Source organism: Wolffia australiana, chromosome 4, assembly GCF_029677425.1.
Source record: "Wolffia australiana isolate 7733 chromosome 4, ASM2967742v1".
Classification (NCBI taxonomy): domain Eukaryota; kingdom Viridiplantae; phylum Streptophyta; class Magnoliopsida; order Alismatales; family Araceae; genus Wolffia; species Wolffia australiana.
In genome coordinates, this window is record NC_135838.1 from 12,512,384 (window position 1) to 12,534,029 (window position 21,646).

The window sequence follows — 21,646 nt, forward strand, 5'->3', positions numbered from 1 at the left end:
TATCTTCGAAGAAACTATTGAGGATCTTATCATAATAGAGCCCAAAGTATGTATCTAGCCAAGCTCAAGAATCCACCAAGTGTACAGGGATGAGAGTTAACAAAATCAACACACTGATTTTGAGAAAATAACCTTCTTGAATGGGATGATAAAAGTTCACAATAGAGGTTCAACATAGCAAGTAAGAAAAGAGAAAATAGAACAAGTTAACTGAAGGGACTAACGACCAAGAAGATACACCCTCGGTGTCACCTTCCTCTAAAAGCCTCTTTGCAAGATGCATTGTCCCCAACTCTTCTCCAGCTCTCCAATGAGCTCAGGTTGAATCCTCCAATTAGCGGATGCTCTCAAGAATTCCTTCTTGAACTCCTTTAGAACTCTAACAGAATTCCACAATACAAGAATTCCATCCCACAAGATGAGGTAGTCACCTCATCTAGAGTTGGAGAAGTTCTGGAGGAGCCTTCTAGGTAAACTACAAGGTTCTAGAGGCATCTTGATGGTTCTAAAAGCATCTTGATCATTCCAGAAACTTCTAGCACATGAATGTTGAACATGTCAACCTTCACACACATGAATTCTAGCTTGAATAGATTGGTATGATTTATTACTATTGAAGTATATCTTCCAATTCAATCACATATCAGAATGAGAATACCATTCATAACTGGAGCAACAAGAATTAGGGAAACAGAAGAAACACTTCTATAAAAGGTACTCCAAGATCATCCAAGTTGGACACAGGAGATAATCCATGCCATTGGCGGAGTAATTTTCAAAGAAATTCTCAAGCTCCTTCACAAACCTATGAGAAAAGTTCAACAGGTCCATCACCTAATGAATCTCACTATATAGGTACTAGCGTTGATCAATTTGCAAATGCATATCACCAGATTAACCTTCTGCTAACATATTATCAAGGAAACAGTTTTCTACATCTTGGCAAGTTAAGAAATTTTAATCTTCTGTCTATTTGTGGTTTAAGCCTTCACTTATGGCAGAAACTTCTATTTAAAAGACGTAGCGCATGTTTCAGATACGAATATAATTATATTTTTGATTAAAAACTAGCACTATATAATAATGTACTATCTAGTTAAGGATAATGAAACCAAAAAAGTAAAATTAGAAATGAAAGCCAGGGATGGACTATAATACCTGGAGTGTGGACCTCGTAATCCAATTACAAGTGTTAAATAAAGAAGACATTCTAAAACATGGTGCATTTGACTCTGATATGCTCCATTTAGAATTTTAAAAGAGGTAATGAAAATATTTTATTTGCGTATTACTCATTGATAACTTAGATTCTGGGGTGGATAAATGATTAAGTAATCACTAAATATAGTCGTTTAGGTAATGTGAATTTGACCTTACTAGCCTCGGGAGAATAAGGGTCAATCCTTATGGACCAAAGTGATAGTTGGTGAATTTTTAGTTTGTATAGATATATTGTAAATTTGGATCAGTTTTCTCATATTTAATGATAACTAGATTTACTATAAAGATAATTACTAAAATTATAATTTACTATACTTATAAATATTAAGAATAAAACAAAGTAACTAGATTTACTAAAATTATAATTATGAAACTTTATCCAGATGAAAATTAATGTTAGAAGGAAATGTTCGACAGAGTATGATTTTTGGGCATTTTTTAGATTGTTAGGAAATTCTTTTTAAATTTAAAATAATAATAAAATAAATTTAATCGTCTAGATGTTGGAGGTGTTGGAACCGTCTAGATGTTGGCTAGCTTCTCCAATACTAACCTGAAGACAAAGGTGAGCAGAACGGGATGAGAGGAAGAAATAGTGATTGAACCTCTTTGTCCCACCGGCGAAGGCCCAAAGTGATTAAACACTCTTCTACTACTCAAACAGCTCTTGCTGTGGAATGGCCCTGCACTACCCAGGTCTCATTAAAGGTAGGATAACTCTAGAACAACTGCACACTGGCCACTAAATCTTGGACTAAAATTGAAACAAGAGTGAGTATTATATTGGATTATGCAGGGTTTATATAGGAAAGAGATAGAAATAATGACCCTTGGATCTCCAAAAGCCTTGGATGGTCATGATCTTTTCTGCAGCCTCAATCCTGGTAAAGAGATGTCTTCCAGTCAGGTTTGAGTCATCTGATTGCTCCCCGTTATGGTCGCTCACTTGGCTTGCCTTTTTTTAAGGATTTTACCTCAATAAGATTAAAGGCTCATTAAAGTCATGCAAGCTGTAAATCTGGGCCACTCCTAGAGCTCTGAACGTGGTTGGGCCTTCTGGAACCTCTTTTCCTTAGGCAAATAATCCTCAATTGAGACCTATACCTGAAAATGTCAAAAACTCTAAAAGAGAAGTGAGATTCGCTCCATTGGACTCTTGGAGCCAAGTGGAGTTAGTCTAAAAGAATACTTTTATATAATTACTAAATTAGGCCGACTTCAAGAATTAAGTGCTAAATGATGTTCAAAGGATAAGTAATTAATATTTATTCATTAAACAATTCACCCAGGCATGCAATTTAGCACCTACTATTTGACTCACCACCCATCCTAATATGTACTTAATGTTTGAAACTTCTTTTAACTTGTAATTACTTGAACTCCCTTTCTCACCTAGTCATCGTAACTCAAAAAACACTTTAACTAATTCATTTTGACTTGTGAGTCCTTGTACTAACTATTCTGTACTGGTTCATTGTATTAGGTGATTTTATTAAATATTTTAATAAATAGACATGGCTAGTAACTACGTAAGTATAAATAGATTGCAGTAAAACGCTTAGGTTCCAATCAGCTCCCATAAGGTAATAGGGTTATCTTATGCATTATATACATTTCCATATCAAGTTACATCATATAATGCATTTAAAAGACTTTTCTATCTCTCCATCAAAGCTCTAGAACCCAACAGTTTCAGTGGAATTTATCCACCTTTCACTTGTTATCACCACCCCAAATAAGCCAATCGATCAAATAAATATTCCCACATGACATTGTAAATATAGAGATTCATCCATATAAAAGTATAACATAAAGATAAAATCCAAATAAAAAATACATTGTTCACGCATAAACTCAAGAAATATGTTTAGTCTTAATAAGTTAAATTATTTTAAATTAGAAGATAATTTTGCGAGTTAGAGAATATTTTGTTGTCTTAAAAAGCCTTAGATTTTTAGGCTTTAATATTTTTCAATGTTTCTAAGACTGAAATTAATGGGGTATTAACCTATGGTATCAAAAAACATCTTCGGTATTACACTTTTTGGATTTATTAGGTTGATAGTGTTTTACCACTTCCATCATTATTCAGTAAATGATTGGTTTGACCAACCATGTTTCTTCCATCACATGATGTAAATCTCTTATAAATTATGTTTCGTTTAAATTATTAATCTTTTATTAATTGCTATGTATCTCATAATGAAAAGCGAGTGGCATATGAGCATAATGGGTGTTGGGAAAGGATTCCCAAGGTATTTCCTTAGGAAATCTAATGAAACCAATAAAATTCAGTTGAAAATATAAGTAATGCATGGAGTATACTACCTCGAACTTAATGTTACATGTTCCAGGTAGTATACTCCATTCAATAATCAAGTATTAAAAGTATTATCTTCGTGTTATTATCTTATTGTGAGTCTATGAGAGTGGTGATTGACAGTGAGATAATAATATTTGAGGTTACCAGGTCGGGATGGATATGTCTAGAGGTAACAAGTGCGCCCAGATGGAGAAGACACACATAATTAACCTAATCCATGTGGGATTTGATTCCAGCAGAGGTAATTCAATCATCATTATTATTTTAGTTTTGAACCTTTTTTCGATTCATATCTGTCTCACAACGTCAATGGCATTTGGAGTGTCCATCAGAGCCATTAAGCCTTACATTAATCCCTCTCATTCCCTCTTTCTTTCCTTCCTTTTTCAGAACTTGCCCACTCACCCCACTCATTAAGCCTTGCTCCTATAGTTGTTGACACAAGGACAAAGGCTATCCTGACAACTTTTAATGTATTTTTATTTTGAAATTTTTAATTCTAAATTGGTTCTTCAAAATTACTAGGCTTTGGCAAAACGTACATGCCTTATAACTATAGAGTTCAGTACCAAATAGGCCTTTAATACAATAAGAATTTAAATCCATACATTATCCTATCCAATCTCCTTCTTCCCAATATTTTGCTTCATACATTCTGCATATATAACTGTCTTTCTCTCTATTTATATACACCTTAATCATAATTATATTTCAAATCTACCTCTGTTCTCTATTTTTGCTCTCCTTTATTTTCTTTACCTCGTCAAATCAATCACTTACATTTATGGTCTCCTTACAAATATAGACATGTGCTAAGGTTCGATAATATGATACAGTTTTTAAAACAGAAGCTATAGTCGATTTCAAATCGATGTTTATGTCATGGAGCAAGGGGACCCCACTCTATCAAGGATGACGCCGAAGCCCACGCTATAGTCGGCAACAACCACCAGCTCCAGCCTTGAGAGATCAGCACACAAAGGTGGAGGCAAATGTACTTTTGTGATTTCAATTTTTGATCCATATCTCCGTGCACGGCTCTCCATTTTCCTTGCAGAACGATGGATTTGTATGCATTTTTTTTGTGCTTGAATAAGGGCCCTTATGCTAATGGGCCCCCACTTATGAACCCTTTGTTAGGGCCCATCGCCATCCTTATATAAGGGATGAAGAGGGTGCCCTAAATTTTAAGCCTAGTTGAATTTTTGGAAGAGGGATCATTATGATCGTGTGAGAAAAAGAAGAGGAAGAAGAAGGAGAGGGACGAAGAAGAAGAAGAGAGGAAAGGGGGGGGGGAGGACAGTGCCCCTGACCGTTGCAAATGCTGCTGAAGCGCCGCCGTCGTGCCGCTGCTTGCGACGTAGCATGCGCAACCCAGCATCGTTCCCTGGTTGCCGTCCCTGTGGCCACCCAATCGCTCCGCTGTGCTGTCATCACACCGCCGCCCACACCACAGCAGCATGCGACGTAGTCTCCCACGCCACCACCGCTCTTCCAACAATCGCGTGCCGCCACTAGGACGATGGGGTGCCGAACGCTGCTCAAGCACCGCTTGAGCCACAGCTCGTGCTGCCCTCATCCCCATTGGCACTCGCGCCGCCGCTTGGACTGTCGCCATCACTACGCCCTAGTTTCCCCACCCTGTGCCATCACTGCGTCGTTGCCATGCGCCGCCACTCGCATCGCCAAGGTGCCACCGTCGGTGGTGCCACCACTCCACCACCCGCAGTTCTGCCACACCACAACAACTCAACCGCACACGCTACCGCCACACTACCGCGTGTCAGCCCACACCTCCTTCGCACTACAGCCTGCATCGTCTGGAGTCCACCGCCCGTGCCAGCGCTTGAGCCGTCACCCTGCACCGCGCTCGCACCACACCGCCTGTCGTCGCCACTCCGCCACCGGCGCTGCCGCCTACACTATCTCATCACATCGTAACCTGAACTACCACCCATGCTGCTCCTTGCACCGCCGACGTGGGCATCATCGTGCCTCTATCTGCGCCGTCACTACACGCACTCCATGCGCTTACTTTTTCACCTCTGCTCTTGTGTCACAACTTCTGAGCTGTGTCTTCACCGCCAATCCAGATATGTCCCGGCCGTCCCCGGCACGACTCAGACAAATCTACCTGGGCCAGTTACTGCACCCACAAATACTTCGACAGCTGGATGACGCGACCAAAGAGGTACCTCGCTCCCCTAGCTCGCTGAGTTAATTTATCTTTTGTCATATATCATTCGATTGCACTCCACCCTACTTGGGATAGAATAGGTGAGAGGACAAACAAACACAAAGAAATCTACCAAGTGTCTTCCCTAGGTACGAGCTGAGCCTATCCATTATTTGAGAGCACCCACGGATTTAGTCCGTGTGGGCGCCATAGACATCGTTGAGTTTGACTAGGGTGAGGAGGTCAGCGTCAACATCATCGGTCGTTGGCCTCAGAGGCTACAGCTCGGCAAACCCCTGGAGTCTGGCCCTACACGTACATCCACCCAAGAGTCTTTGCATCACGTAGTCATATCTCCCTAGATTTATACCCCATGGACGATGTATTTTAGGACGTTCATATCACCCTAGTATTTGAGCATCGTCTCCATATCCTCCAGATAAGGTCATTGATGTTGTCCTGCTCCATCTTGGTATCAGAGCTAGGGTGTGGTCCCTTTTAGCATGTCTCCATACCCACATCATACAATCTGCATTTTATCATTTCAAAAATGCATCTGGGATTCCCCAACGAACTAGCTATGGAAGTTGAGACGCAATCTGGCAGACTGATGCAACCCAGAGGTTCGACCTTCCTGTGACGAGCTGACTCGTCACCATGTGATATGGAAAGCCCAACGTGCCTCTAGAAACTCTGTCCTCTAACACATGAATGTGGTGCATCACCACATCCTTCCGAACTCGGACTGACTACACCCATCCATAGGAGTGCCAGAGGATCATGCGGATCCTGTGGAGAAACATGCACTGGCCAAGGACGAACACGGTCACAACATAGCTCCTCACATTCACTAGGGACCGTGTCTCATAGTGGCGACGAGGCAATGGTGAGGAGCAGTCGTCGCTCACCCAAGAAAGATCACATGAATGAGCCCGCACGTCGCGCTCCCGTCGCACAAGGCCGAAGAGCAGGACATAGTTGAGGAAGACTACAGTAGCATTTTTGACCCCGGGAGGACCCAACCGCATCTACCTCGGCACCATGAACGCCTTTGCTGAACAAGTGGAGCGACCGCTTGCCCGAGAGAATGTACTGCAGACACCCACAGCTGCACCCTCACCCGTAGGGCCTGACCGAGTGCATGACCCACCATGCGTGGCGGGACCTAGGGAGCACCCTCAGAGCCTGTACCACAACGACAAAGTGGATGAAGATAGGTGGTGAGACAAGGCCCAGAGAGAGACCCGTCCTGACTGTTATCCCACACGCATCCCCCACGACATTAATGCTCAAGATCACTGGGATCCACGAGTCAGCTATGACCGTGGACTCGAGGCTGGTCCTCTAGCCCGTCAAGTCGACTATGTCTGACCCCAAGATTACCGCAACGATGAACCGGTAGAGGTTCCTCGATCCCCCCGCACGCGAAACCTGATATCAGCCCCCCATGTGATAGTCAGGCGCGGTGATGGATTGACCATGAGCGCTACCCACCCCACCTCGAGGACCCCTCAATCTCCATCTCAAAGAATACCCCGTGAATGGTCAACACCAAGACGACTACCAGCACCAAAGCAAAGAGAATTTAGCTCGGATCCAAAAGAGCATCTAAGCCGACATCTCCGTCTTCGAAGGGTCAACAAAGCCAAGGGAGTTCATTGACTGAAAATTGAGCATGAACCCTACTTCCACTGGTACCACATGGATGACGACCTGTGCATCAAATATGTGGAAAGAAGACTTGGCGGACAAGCCAAGATCTTTTGGGAGAATGAGCATGTCACCTCACAGCAACAAGGAAGGCCCATCAGGACAAGGAGTGAGATGGCTCAGAAATTGAGGAGAAAGTATGTACAAAGGCAGTACCAGATGACGTTATTCCTTCTGTGCCATGACCTAAAGCAAGATCGACAATCCATGACATAATACGTGGAGGCCTTCAAAGAATGCCGAATGCGATGTCGATTCATGGAGGACCCTCGGATCAACACAGTTCTATTTGACTGCCCCTATGGAGCGAAGCGCTTAAATGAATTTCTGCCAAAGTCGACAAAGCCTACCACATCGTGGAGCATCTAGAGCATATGCGATGAACCCATCATCCACTCTACCCCATCTACACCTCAAGCCACCCCCGCTCGATCTACCCAGTCCATGACTACACTGACCTCGCAGGTAACCGAAGGCCCAGGAAAAGCCCCGGCCACATCAATGGGCCCCCCCCCACCAGTTTGGACGGTCATAACTAACACCACGGCGCGAAGCCTGATCGCCAACTGAGCACACATGATGCAAGACGTCGTCGAGCACGTCGTTTGGTCAGCACCGAGTATGATGGCTTGGAACTGAAATGGATGATAGTGGTATCGAACGTCGACGGTTCGATGGGTTGATAAACCCTAATGGGTTGATGTAGCTACAATGCAATGTGTCCTACATGTCATACGTGCAGGCTTCGACTGAAGGGAGGCACCCAGCTCCGAGCTGGGCGGGGTCACCAAGAGACGGCAACACTGGCCTCTCGAACCTCGTTGGAGGGATGAAAACATCCACGGCCAAATGCACTCAATCCATAGGGCTCGCACGTAACGGACAGACTTGTTCATACCGATAAGACGCTCACTGTGTTGTAGTTTTCTCTCAACCACCTCTCTCACCTACCTAGCCCAAGCACAGTGGAGTCAATACAAAATTATACTACAAAGGATAATTAAACGAGTGGCGAGAGAGGACGGCATACCTCATTGACGTGTGACTCCTTGTGCAAGGTCGTCGACAATTGCGGTGATTGGAGCGGGTGTGATGGGGAGGGGGCATAGAGTGAACGGTGGCTCGATTCACGATAGGATGCAGGAGTGCTTGGTAACGGGGTGGGGTCAAGGAGAAGGAGAGGGAGAGCGTAAAGCTGAAGTGCAGCGCTGAGCTGCCTGAGCGTCCGATCATATGTGACAAGCGCGTTCTTCCATAAAAAGCCGGGCGACATATGACGACCAAAGTGAGCAGCAGCACACGATACTGGAGTTGTGGTACGGAGATTCCATGGCTTGACGTACGCTGTGGCTTAGTGCAGCATTCAATCAAACATGTGGTGTGAGGTGCATGTTTTCCTATCTACCACCTTGGCCGTGGCAAAGTTGCACTTGATGGGCCGACGAAGATTAGCATGGCCCAAGCAAGGCCGTGAAGTGGCAATGCAGGTGGGAGTATACGCGGGCGAGAAGCCGTCATGCCTAGCACGAGCAACATGGTGAACACCGGCGACAGCAGCCGTCCCCTTGATACCATTCACCATCCCCCTTGTCGTCGTGGGCTGGAGGTCAGCGGAGGTCTCTCCTTGACGCAGTAGAGAAGACCCTCCGTTCACCTCCACGCTTTCGGCAGACTTGTCAAGATGTCCGCATTCGTTCTTAGTCGTGGCACCAGGCGCCCTGGTTTGCATGGGCGTAGTCCTGCGAGTTCACCAGCGCTGGTAAGAGCTTATTGATTTCTCCACACCTCCTTTGATTTTCAGCTTTCCTCCCTTACTCTCTCGTACCCCCCCCCCCTTTTTTCTTTCTCTCTCAATGGAGCGGTGAGACTAGACACGAACGAAACAATACCTCCACAATAATGCTTCCTGGTTTGAGTCTTAGGGTACCCCCTCTTTCCTTATTAAGGGGAGGTCAAAAGGGCCCCTAAATGGGTCAACAAAGGAGAATAGGGTCCATTAGGGGGGGCCCTTATACAATGTTCCCCGCCATTAAAAAATAAAAGAAAAACTAAAACATAAAAAGAAAAGGGGAAAGAACTAGGAGCCCCTCCCTATGACGACAAAAACGGACATATGGGATGCAATGCGATGAAAACAAAACGACGAGTGCAAAAATCATAAAATAAGACTATGAAGACGATGAAAATCAAAATGTGATAACGAGCGTGCATTCATCTGATGGACGACAACAGTGGCAGGCGGCGTGGAAGGCGTCGTCAACAGTTCGAGATGGCGTGCACCATCAACACATCGCGTGCTTCAAGTGCTAAGGAAAAGGGCACTGAGTCAATCAATGTTCGTTGTGGGCCCCTCTGATCCAGGTTGATGGCCTTGACCAAGACCATGCGGAAGACGTGGGACAACAGCTCGATGACGAGTATGAAGTATATGAGGAGTTTGCAAAAGAGTACAAGGAACCCAACGCACAAGTCGGGTACATCTAGATCGTAGAAGCTTTTGCGACCCCGACACTCTTCGACGCCCCACAGGCCGAGAGCTGGCCAGCCTAGCGATCAACTTCCCCAGCACTAGTGAGTTGCAAGCCGCACACCAAGTGTCATCGCATGTTACAATTACAACCACTCCACCAAGGACAGACCTGAGAGTCAATACGGCCCTCTGCACATCGGTCTTCTACACATTTGTCAACCTTCGTGACAGCGTGCGTAAATTGATCATGGACAGCGGTAGTTGTATCAGTGCCATCGGCGACAAAATGGTTGCCCATTTGGGGTTTATGGCCATGTCCCACCCATCTCTCTACGACGCCTCGTGGATTGACCATAATGTCAGCATTATCCGTCAGACAAACACATGTTCATTCCTGCAACTAGGATGACGGGTTACGTGGCCCTCCACTGTTGAATCTTCATGAGAATAAAACCTTTATGAGGTAAGTTTATTTTTAATGATTTATCAACACTTTGAGTTTAATGAGTAATTAATCCTTCTTGATGCAGGTTATTAGAGTAAATATAAGAATAATAGTATTTGATTTTATAAATAATAATATTTTACCAATGTAAAATTGGCTTAAATATATTAAATATATCTGTAGGTTTGTTTGGGTTTTGAACCCAAGACCTCTTAAGAGTTTACTTAAAAAATGGGCCTTTGACCATTCCTCCTACTTTATCTTTTTGATATAAAAGAAACAATTATATATATAATACCTTTTTCGGGCCACGTGCTCACTTTTTGGGCGCCCACTCTCTCTCCAAAAGTTTGTGCTCACCTTGAGATTTGAGATCTGTTCTTGCTGGAGGGTTTCAGGCTTCAAGAAATTGGGGCTTTGGTGGTAGTTTGATGCAACATTCATTCTTGGGAATCTGCATTCATAAAAACTAGTGAGATCTTTTCATACTAAGTGCTCTTGATTTTTTTATTCAATCCTGATAATCTTCTTGAGAATACTTCCAACTTCTGATCTATATCTTGGATCGAAATTCTGATATTAGTAATTCAGATTAGACATCACTCATTTTATAAATCTTGATTCTTCAATCTTTAGTTCAAAATTGAATATTCAAATAGAATTTCCTATTCTGAAATCTGAAATTAGGGAATTCTACTTTTACTCTTGATTCTTTAATCTGAAATTCAGAAGTGGGTATTTGAATTTTTGGTGGATCACTAATCTAAAATTTGAAATTGATTTTTTCTATTTTTAACCCAGAAACCTTATAATTGCAAGTAGAAATTGATTTCCTAACTTTATTCAACAATTCTTGATTCAATATCTTGACGACTGAGTTGATTATACAGATTTAATGATCGGTTATCTTTTCTGAAATACATCCTTGTTAAATCGACTTTGTAATAATCGATTGGTTATTAATCATTCATTTTATCCATATCGAGTTTCCTTGCCTACATCAAGCAATGCATTCATATAATTTGATCATAACACATAATTTGCTTTGGTATTACCTGTTAGTTGAATTTAATCATTTCATATCAATTCAATTAATCTGGTTGTGACACTACTCTTCAACTGATTTTATTTGTACTTGTTAATCCAGTTTAATCATAAATTTGATTGAAAATTGATCATACTTGTTTGATCATTGATTTGATAATAATTCATCTCATCTGGTGTACCTAATTTTGATTTGATCACATCTGATTAATTGATTAATACATCAATCATAACTATGATTGGCATCAACCAACATTATTTTTCTCTCACAAAGTAAATTGAAATCAATTACATCTATTACTCTAAATTTATCTCATTCAATTCTAAAGATTGATTTCAATTGATAATAGTTGATGTTATCACTGATTTAATCATAGCTGATCATATCCAATATATCTAGTTGGTTTGATCACTTTGTGATCAAGATTTGATCAATCAGTAAAATTGACTTGTCTTTGACTTTCTCAATTACTTTTGATTATTCATAACTGATCGAATATGTGATGGCGCGTCACCACCGGACGTCATCGAGCCAGCAGCAGAGGAGCAGCAGGACTTCCCCGACCTAGCACCCGAGGAGCCGGCACTACCCAGCTCGCCACCGAGACGAGTCCAGCCACCACGGCGAGCCGCCGCAGCAACACGGTATTCCGCATTCCGTTACTCGGCATGACGCGGACGCCGACCACCGGAGCACACCGACACCTTCGGCTACCTTATTCTATAGCTTTTCGGTTTTATCGTGTTGTCGTGTAGCGGGGAAGGATCCATATGAGGAACTCTTTCACCCCCTCCCCCCCCCCTCTTTATGTTGGGCCTGACAAGCCCGTTTTCATTATTTCCTTTCCTTTCCTTGTTTGTTTTGTTGTTTTTGGACTTAAGGAAGGGCCTATCTTCACCCATATATAAGGGGAAGAGGTGGGCGCTTCCTTATGACCTAAATTTTGAAGAATGGTATTTTGAGAAGAAGGGTCAGGTCGTGGAGAAGAATAGAAGAAAGAAGAAGAAGAGGAGAAGGAAGAAGAAGGGAGGAAGAGGAGAAGGGGAGAGGAAAGAGGAAGGGCAGCCGCCGCCCGCCACCGCCGCCGCAAGCGCCCCGCCGCCCGCCGCACGCTCCGCCGCCGCGCGCTTCGCCGCCACGCGACCGCGCGCGCCGACCGCGGCCGCGCCACGCCGACCGCGGCCCGCGCGCCACCGCCGCGCCGCCGCCGCGCCATCGCGCCGGTCGCGTGCCGGCCTCGCGTGCCCGCCGCGCGCCGCGCTGGCCAGCGCGCCGCGCCGCCGCGCGCCCGCCGCCGCGTGCCCATCGCCGCGCGCCCGCCGCCAGCGCCACCGCCCGCGCCTTACCGCCATGCGCCGCGCGCTGCGCCGCCGACGCGCACGCCGCGCTCGGGTTAGATAGGTGAGTGGGACAGATTGAGAGAACGGCGAAACAAAGACGAAGCGTCTTACCTGTCGATGCAGTGGGGCGCCCGGCAGCGTGTGAGCATTCCAGTGGGAGTTACCCCATTCGGCGGCGTCGCACCCTCGACCCACCTCGGGCGACTTGGAGGCTGGACCGGCCCAGCTTGGCGACCCGTCCCGCTCCGGGTTGGCTCTCAGCTTGTCGGCGCATTGCGTACCGTTGTAGAACCATCGTCCTCGTCATCGTCATACATATATTTCTGTTCTCCGCATATCCATCGGTTGACGTCGTGGACGTAACCCGATTAGTTAGCGATACGACACCGAGTTCCTTCCTTCGGTGACGGTCGGACGCCGTTGAGACGACGTCCGGCATCAATATGCTTAACACAATTGAATTAAATTGAGATTGTTATTTGATTTAGTTTGATCACACTGAGCTTAGAAGCTTTGACTTGTATTGTTGAATTGAATTTGAATTTCCTTCAGATTTCATTCTACTATTCTGATTTGATTGAAATTGATTATTCAGATTCAAGATTTGATCCATATTACATTAGATAATATCAAACTGAACTTGATTTTAAGCGACTTATCATTCTGATACTCTCAAGTTGATAGTATAGTGTTTTTGATAAATCTAGTTAGGAAATATATTTGGACTAAAATTGGTGAACATTGGAAGTTAGTGTGTTGGCCAAGGGTCAAATAGGGAAGCTAGGTCTTTGTTCTATTGCAGGTAGGTGGTCACCGAGGCTGAGAAGATTAGCTTGGGTCAGGACAAGGAGGGTTGACGTTAGGAGCTCCGTGGTGGTGTGGAGTAGGCGTCTCTAGTTTTTCCTATTCTTGACTTCAGTGTAATTGTAAGGCGAGAGCGACGCTCACCCCGTATATAGTGAATTGCGGTTTTTAGAGGACTTTCACTGGGCCTTTGAGCCTGTGACTGTCCTGAGATCTAGACGATCTTCCGCGGCTGCATTAAGGGCACTTGTGCCCCCAAGCAGGGTAAAAGATTATGTTATGGTGAGAAGAGTGGTTGAGAGACAATATTAAACAAGGAACCTTAAAAAGAGAATTAGATAACATAAATACAAAAGTAGACTAATTCACCCCCCTCTTAGTCTTCATCCACGACGCTCAGTCGAGCGAGCTGTTCACCGAGTAGACCACATAGTTTGCTTAGATCAAGGGCATGTCGTCCCGCCAAGTCTCACTCAAGAGAGTTGTAGTCCTAAGGCGACCCCTACACTCTTCGCCCTAGAGGGGGATGGTACGACGCACCTTTATCGTGATCACCCTACCATCCCCCAACAATGATCGATCACAATTGTCCAATACCCTACCCCAAGCGCGTGCTGTTGTCCCGGTGGGTCACCTTGCCAGGTTGAGTCCAACAAAGATTACCTTCAGTCATGTTCCTCGTCAACCCATAAAACGTCATGATTTTTTCTTGCCCATCATATTTTAACTTTGCATCAACATTTTCATGCAGCATGAGTCTCATTAGGTCGTACAAGCAGGCTGCCGACTTGCATCACCGATTCCGTGTGTTAGACATCGGGCACCGTATGGTGGTGAGAATCAAATCTGAGAGTTATTCTCTCGGGACAGAAATCAAGCATCGTGTTTATAACACGGCCAGTCCTTGATCCTCCAACGAGTGGGTGATCCTGCCTACGTTGTCGACATCCCTCCCTCGTGGAGGATTAGATCCACATGTAACATGGCAAATCTGGTTCCGTACCGAGCCCCCTTTCTCCCCCCTAGCCCGGCCTTTCTAGACCAACTCAGTTGGAGAGAGTTTGCGGTGACCACCCACCCGATACTTGCCCGATTGATATGAGTCAGTCAGAGGTATACATCAAGGGATAGTTGACCATGCAGGGGACAAGGGGTCGCGAAAGACTTTTGGTCCAGGGAAAAAAAGCACGTGTGCAAGTTCTATGTGGAAGCCCAGGGACTACCTACGACGCTGGCCACCGATCTCCATTAGTCGCCGTCGCCTACGACTCCAACTCGTCGCACCCCAGCTCTTCTGACCCCGGGAAGATTGAAGGAGTAGGGGGACCCCACTCCATGAAGACTGTCACCGAAGCCCACTCCGTCTGCTGCAATAGCCACCAGCTCGAGCCCCACTAGATTCGCACAATAAGGTGGATGCAATGGTACTTTCGTGATTTCAGTTTTCGAGCCATATCTATGTGCACGGCCCTCATTTTTCCTCGTCAAATTGTTTTCTTGCATGTGTTTTATTTTTGTGTTCTTAGAGGGACCCTTATACTAATGGACCCCCACTTATGGACCCTTTGTTAGGGCCCATCACCATCCTTATACAAGGGATGGAGAGAGTGCCCTTAATTTTAAGTGTAGTTGAATTTTTGGAAACGCAATTGTTCATGATTGTGTGAGAAAAAATGAGAGAAAGAAGAAGAAAAATAAGAAGAAGGATAGGGAGGAAGATGAAGAGAAAAGGAAAGGGGGGGCAACAGTGCGAACCTTTGCCAAAGCTGCCGATCGTCCCCAGTAGCATTGCCCATGCCACCGCCGCCCACCCGCCGTGTCACCGCCGCGCCACCGCTGCCCACACTTCGTGCCCTACCTTTCCTGCTCCGCTCTTCCATCATAACCGCTGAGCTGCGTCTTCGCCACCAATCGAGCGACGTAGTGCCTGCCCCGGCACGACTCCGCCAAATCTACCCGTACCATTTACTACACCGACGAATATTTCGACAACAGGATGACACAACCAAGAGGTACCTTGATCCCCTAGCTCGCTGAGTTAATTTATCTTTTATCGTATATCTTTCGGTTACACTCCACCGCGCTCGGGATACAATAGGTGAGAGGACAAACAGACACGAGAGAATCTAATGAGCATCTTCCCTAGGTACGTCCCGAGCCAGTTTGTTATGTGGGCCCACCAATGGATTCAGTTAGTTAGGCGCATTAGATACCGTCATCTCTCCAACGAGGGCCAGGAGATCACTGCAACCATCATTAGTCGCCTGCCCCAGAGCCCGAAGCTTGGCAAACCCCACAAGTCGAGGTCTGCACGTACATCCCCCTAGGAGTCTTTGCATCACGTAGTCGCATCTCTGTAGATCCTCGACGAACGATATCTTTGACGACGTCCTGATGGTGAGGACACAAACGCATCGACATTGGACGCGTCACCATCGCCAACTGAAGTCAACGTCGCCGCTACAGACACACCGCCACCATCATCGAACGAAGTCAACACACCGGCATCACGCACGTCTCCACGCACAGACGCCCCTTCACGTATCATGACACATCGCCAATGGCAGATCAACAACTGCCCCTTGACGTGACACGAAGCACGTCTCTCATCTTTAATTTATCGTCTTTCATTTCTCGTCGTTAAGTTGTATTTTCGCTTCCCTCCAAGGCCTATATGTATAGTTTCAAGAAACAATTAGGCAAGTTTATTTCAAGAATTGAGTTATCTTTCTCTTCTTGGAGTACTTTCCTCTGATCGTCGCCGCCGTCGCCGCCCTCGTCGCCACCGCAGGTTACCACCCACCCTCCTTTCTCTCTCCCTTTTCTTATCTCTCTCTCTCTCGCCAGCCCTTCCGGCGCACGTGGCCGCCCGCGCATGCCGCGCACCGGCCGACAGCCCTCATCGCGCACGCGGCCGCCGCACACGCCATGCGCCGGCCGGCAGCCCGCGCTGCGCACGCGGCCGCCCGCGCACGTCGCGCATTGGCCCCTGGCGCTCACCGCGCTCACGGCTGCCCGAGTACGCCGCGCACCGGCCCCCAGCGCTCATCACGCACGCGGTCGCCCACGCACACTGCGCTTGTGTCGTTGATGACGCAGTCCAACGCTTCGTCGTTGACGCCCTCCAACGCTTCGAGCTGCGCACGCTCCACGCGCTCGGGGTGCACTGCACGCCCTCCGCGCTCTCCGTGCGTGCTTTGGCGCTCCACGCGCTCAATGCCCACGCGCGCTGCTCCGCACACCATTCGCGCGCGGGTATTCGCCTACGCCTAAATCTCCCACAACAACACTACTCAATACCAGGGCCATTCAAAGCCCGAAACACCAAGATATTTCCATCTAATGGGCCATACAATGCCAGGATTGCCCAGTCTCGTCACGACTGGAATTCCACGCAGCCTCTTCACGTACTCCGGTGCCGAGGTACGCCTGAACTCTTTGGTGTCGACATGTTCTTCGTCCAGTATTCCGCGAGAATCCTCCACCGCCGACAGATTTGATTTGATTTGGAATTTCCTAAAATTATCTCAATCGTGAGATTTCCTCGTGACGTGAATTCCTGTATTGATTTTGGTGCTTCGGCATCGTCGCGGTGGTTGAAGACAATTCTCCCGCCCTCAACGAGGAACGGGGCTGCACTGTCAGTATTTCATCGGTTTTAAGTTCCAAATTCGATCGCGTGAATTTCTGGGATCTGTTTATCCATCCATTCCCAAACCCCCCTAGTACCTCTACCCGTCATCCTCGTTTCCCATCTTCCCTAGTGTCCCTGCAACACGTCCATTATAACCCCAGTATTTGAGCATCGTCTTGATATTCTTGGGACGAGGACACCGACGTTGTCCTGCATCCATATGTGTGTGTGTCCGAGTATGTAGGTGTGTGTGTTTAAAGAGCCTCCCAACTACTTATTACACATGGAATACACAAAATACATTGGTGCCCCAGCTAGCGTCTCAGGGTTTAACACATATTGGTTAAGGCAGCATGTGAATCGAGAACAAATGATCAAAACATAGATACACAAGGATTTAAATATCATGACAGACACAAAAAATGATGTTTAATTTTGATTGACTCGTGAATTATAATAGCAATCCCAGAGAATGAGATACCATCATTTTTTCGTGCTGACGTTATGCATTTCTAAAGTCAAACTCTTGCGACAAATAATCAAGCTTATTAGCTGTTAAGATTTTCAAATATCAGTAGCATTAAACAAAAATTGGTTATTTGCCCTGGCTTAATTATGATCCGTGACAGTTACATCGTCAGTTCTCTACTCTATGATGAACCAGAGACATAACCTGGATATCATAACGATGACCATTATAGAGAAATTTGGGATCACCCGTGCACTTTAAACAACATAAGTTTTCCATCCGACGAATAGGTCATTTTCCTATTCCGACTTCAATATTCCAGTATTTTTTGTTGACAGCCGGAATTGTTGGATGGCGCCATTGGATGGCACTTTAAACTCAAAGTCAAACCCAACTCCCTGGGGAGACGTCCAAGAGATGGCGCCTTCCACTAACTAAAAAAGGCCACAAACGCCGATCTCGTCTGTTCTCTCTACGCCACTCTTATTTTAACCAAATGTTCATATCAAGAACTGCTGGCCAACTGTATTTTATAAGGATTTGACCTCCTACATGGTTGGCATCTTGGATGGAAAGTATATAACATTATTCTATGAAATAAGTTAAAAGATATTAGTAACTAGAGGCTCGCAAAGAACGAACAAATGAGTTTCACGAATCGCATGGAAAGTGTTGAAGAACAAAGGTCCCTCTTTGTTTTCCACACAAGGAGACAGATGAGAAACGAGAGTAAGGGACATTGGAGAAAGGAAAGAACTGCACATCCATTCATCAAGCACATCACATGCAAATGTATACTGCGTAGATACAACTTTTCAAAGCATCATTGAGAATCAACTTTTGAAACAGAGTCCAAAGTCATAAAAGAAGTAATTTCTGGAACTACCGGAAAAGCTGCTTCTATTCATCAATGACTACTGCTTGTAAACTGTACTTCTGTAAAAGACAAATTTAAAGATTGATCTAGTGGGCACATCATCTCCCTTTCGTTCTCTCGTAATCTTTGCCGGAAGATGAATACAAGACCGAATCGGATTAGAAGATGGACAAAAGATCAGTCCCGTCCGTGGTAGCTCTCTGTTAGGGTGCGAATATATAAGCTCGGAGCTCTAAATAAATCAAATAGCCTTATCCACTACAAGGCTTTAATAAGTTTAGTAATCATTTAAAAGCCTACGTTTCTTCAGGAAGCAGCGCAACATTTATCCAAAAAAGAAAAGACATACATCAGATACCAAACTGTGAAGAAAACAGAAGTACCAGTAGGGAGGAGAAACGGAGAAAACCCTCTGTCCTACCACACTGTGAAGCGTAAACATTGCATGTCGGTGGGGATGACGTCCAAAAAACAGCGTCCTGGGTCAACCAAAAAACGCCACGTACCAGTTTCGCCCGTTCCCCCTGCGCCGCTCGTTTCACAATCGGCGCCTTTAAATGTGCTCCAGAATTAAGCCATACCCCATAGACAGATAACCTCGGAAACCCACACGAAGAAGCAGATGGCGTTCGAGTACTAGCTGATCTTGTTTCTTCTGTTGATTCTCTTGCGGCATGTCATCCGAAAACCTCTTAAGAATTTGCCCCCGGGGCCACGGCCCCTACCGCTACTGGGCAACCTCCTCCAACTCGGCGACCTCCCACAGAGCTCGTGCGCCAACATGGCCCCCTCATGTCCTTGCGCCTGGGCCCAGTTCCCTACATCTTCGTCTCCTCCCCGCAGCGGCGCAAGTCCTCCGCAAGCACGACCAGGTTCTGACGCGCTCTGGGCTCTGGACCATTAGAAGCTTTCCATGGTTCATATGTTAGATCCGCAGGAAACTTGCATCGATTCTAAAGGATGATGAAGATCGTACATGAATGTAAATCAATGTAAAACATACTGCGATCCATTGCGTCTTCTTTAGTTGAATCGAACAAGCTTGAGGGGAGGCCTTTTGGATCAATACGGGATGACTTCCTGAAGTCTCTCCGAGTAATGGGATGCTCAGGAGAAAGGTCAATTGCCTTATGACCCAATGACATGGCCCCTATTTATAGGAAGAGGAGATACTTAAGCCTCTTTAGCTTATCTTAATTAATCCCATCATTATAATTAAGATAGACTTAGCCTCTACACAATTTATAACCATACTTATTGTTATAAGTGTCTTAATTCCATCATTAAGTGAATCACATATAAATTGGGATTTGTAACTGATAGCTTAAAAATATGCAATTATATACATACATATATAATTGTCAATAGATTAAGAAATTAATCTAACATCATACACCCCCCGGCCCCCCCTGGCGGGCTCTCCGCAAGATCTGCAACTCCCACATCTTCAACAGCCAGAGGCTCGACCTGTGCAATGACTTACGCCACAGAAAGGTCAGAGAGCTTGTCTCCGTCCTGGAAGAGAGCGCATGAAAGGGGGAGCTCGTCGACGTTGGACGCGCGGCGTTCACGGTCACCATTAACTTCGTGTCGAACATGATCCTCTCCGAGGACATGGCAAGATATGAGGAGGATTCTTCCGCCGACTTCAAACACTTGGTTCGACAGTGCTTGATAGAGGCCGCCAGCCCCAGCATTTCCGACTACTTTCGTCTGGTCAGGTGGCTGGATCTGCAGGGCCGCTGCCGAAGAGCCACGCGGGATCTGCAAAAGTTGTAGGACATATTCTCCGCAAAGATTGACGACCGCCAGAGCTCGAGACAATCAAGGGATGTGTCCAAGCCGGAGGATTTTTTGGACGTCGTCCTCGCTTAGGAACTCGACCGTCCCACCGTGGAGGCTCTACTCTGGTATCATTGCCCCGCCATCCCCCACCCTATTTCACAGCATGACGCAGTTGTTACATATCTTGCAGGATCTGATCGGTACGGAAAGCGACACGAGATCTTCAACGATAGAATGGGCAATGGCGGAGCTCCTGCGGAACCCCAAAGCCATGGAGAGAGCCCGAGAAGAGGTGGCAGCAGCCATGGACGGTTCTGGGGAAGACGCGGTTGGGGACTCTGACATTGCCCCGATGCCTTACCTACAAGCTGCCGTTAAGGAAACGCTCAGGCTTCACCCGCCGGCCCCTCTACTCATCCCTCGTCGGGCATCCGCGACCGTCGATTTGCCAGCCGACGATGAGAGTAAGTCTAGTTACACCGTTCCAGCGGGCACGAGAATTATGGTAAACGCCTGGGCCATTGGCCGGGACCCAACGACGTGGGGCTCCGACGTTGACCTCTTTCGACCGGAGAGGTTCACAGCCGGAGAACGCGGCCACGTAGAGTACAAACGTTACCATATGGAGTTTATCCCCTTTGGGGCCGGTAGGCGTATCTGCCCTGCCTTGCCTCTTGCGTCTTGGATGATGCACCTCCTCATTGCCAACTTGATTTGGTTCTTTGAGTGGCGTCTTCCGGAAGGGACGTTGCCGGCTGATAGCTGCATGAAGGAGGAGTTCGGCCTTACCCTTTCCAAGGCAGAACCCCTTCTAGCCATACCTTTCCTTATGAAATAGGTCCCCCCGGTTCTAAACTAAGCAGGCCGTGTGTCCTGGTTATGTTTTCGACCTCCTATATTCCATTGGCCACGTACTGGTGCTCCACCAAAATGATTAAGCTTAAAGAGTTGACTGGTGAAATTGAATACCTGCCGTATACACGTTCCGAGATCAATAGCTAGGATTCAACATAAGTTCAAAGAAAGATAGGACCGAATATTTACGGGTCAGAAGTAAATATAGGTATGATTGGAGATGGACGATTTGATCAAATATAGAACGTTGCATTGTAACGGGCAAGATTAAGATTAAAACACAGGAAAAGACCGTCATCTCTACTACTATAAGAGGAATTCATGTACCCTTCTGGACCAGGATTGGCTGACAAGAGAGTGAGAGAGATGAGAGAGAAGAGAGAGATGAGAGAGAAGACGGGGCCCGCGTATCCTTCCCACTCCGCGTATCCTTCTGGACCCTTCTGTAAAATTGATTTTGTTCTTAGAAATGCTTCGAACAATCCGCTTAGT

The 21,646-nt window shown here is 46.0% G+C and overlaps 1 pseudogene; it reads left to right on the forward strand.

Moving 5' to 3' along the window:
- Positions 1–16,888: 16,888 nt before the first annotated feature.
- LOC144702509 (cytochrome P450 76T24-like) lies at positions 16,889–21,220 on the forward strand (annotated as a pseudogene).
- The last annotated feature ends 426 nt before the right edge of the window (positions 21,221–21,646 follow it).